Source organism: Tupaia chinensis, unplaced genomic scaffold (assembly GCF_000334495.1).
Source record: "Tupaia chinensis unplaced genomic scaffold, TupChi_1.0 Scaffold000248_2, whole genome shotgun sequence".
NCBI classification, from domain to species: Eukaryota; Metazoa; Chordata; class Mammalia; order Scandentia; family Tupaiidae; genus Tupaia; species Tupaia belangeri.
Window position 1 is genome coordinate 1,202,054 of NW_006159727.1, and position 692 is coordinate 1,202,745.

The window sequence follows — 692 nt, forward strand, 5'->3', positions numbered from 1 at the left end:
AGAGACAGAGAGAGACAGAGAGAGACAGAGAGAGACAGAGAGAGAAGGAGGGGGAGAAAGCACTCCCCCCATGGGGAATGGCCATGCTACAATCCCTTTTACCCCATCTCTCTCTCCTTTTGGGATTTTGGGCATGCACATATATGTACCTGGCATGTTCTGTAAGCTGCCATGTCTGGGACTCAAACCATGTGGTCAGTCTTGTGGAACCTGGCTGCCTTAACCACCACACCACAGAGCAGGCTCAGTTCAAAACTCTCATAGAGCCTCATCTTAAATGGCTTCAAAATGGTGTACCCCGTGGATTCATCATGCTTTATTGAGCAATGTTTTGTTGTTACACATTTGATGCCGTCCTCACAGTTTAGTTAGTATAAATAACATTGCAATGAACATCTTGGTTGGGGGCTCCTTTAATTTGTCTATTACACTTATTTTCTTGTTATGAAAGTATCATGTACTTGGGGTGGGCAGGTGGTGTGGTGGCTAAGGGCACGGGACTCCCACATGGCCAACTGGTTCAAGTCTCTCTCTCTGTCTCTCTCACTCTGTCCCTCTCTGGTCAAATTTAAATAAATAAAAAGTAAATAAAGTTAAAAAAAATTTTTTTTTTTTTTTTTTTTAAAGAGTATAGGGACCAGCAGTTGGCATAATGGCTATGTTGCTGGACTCCCATGTAGTCGACCACAGTT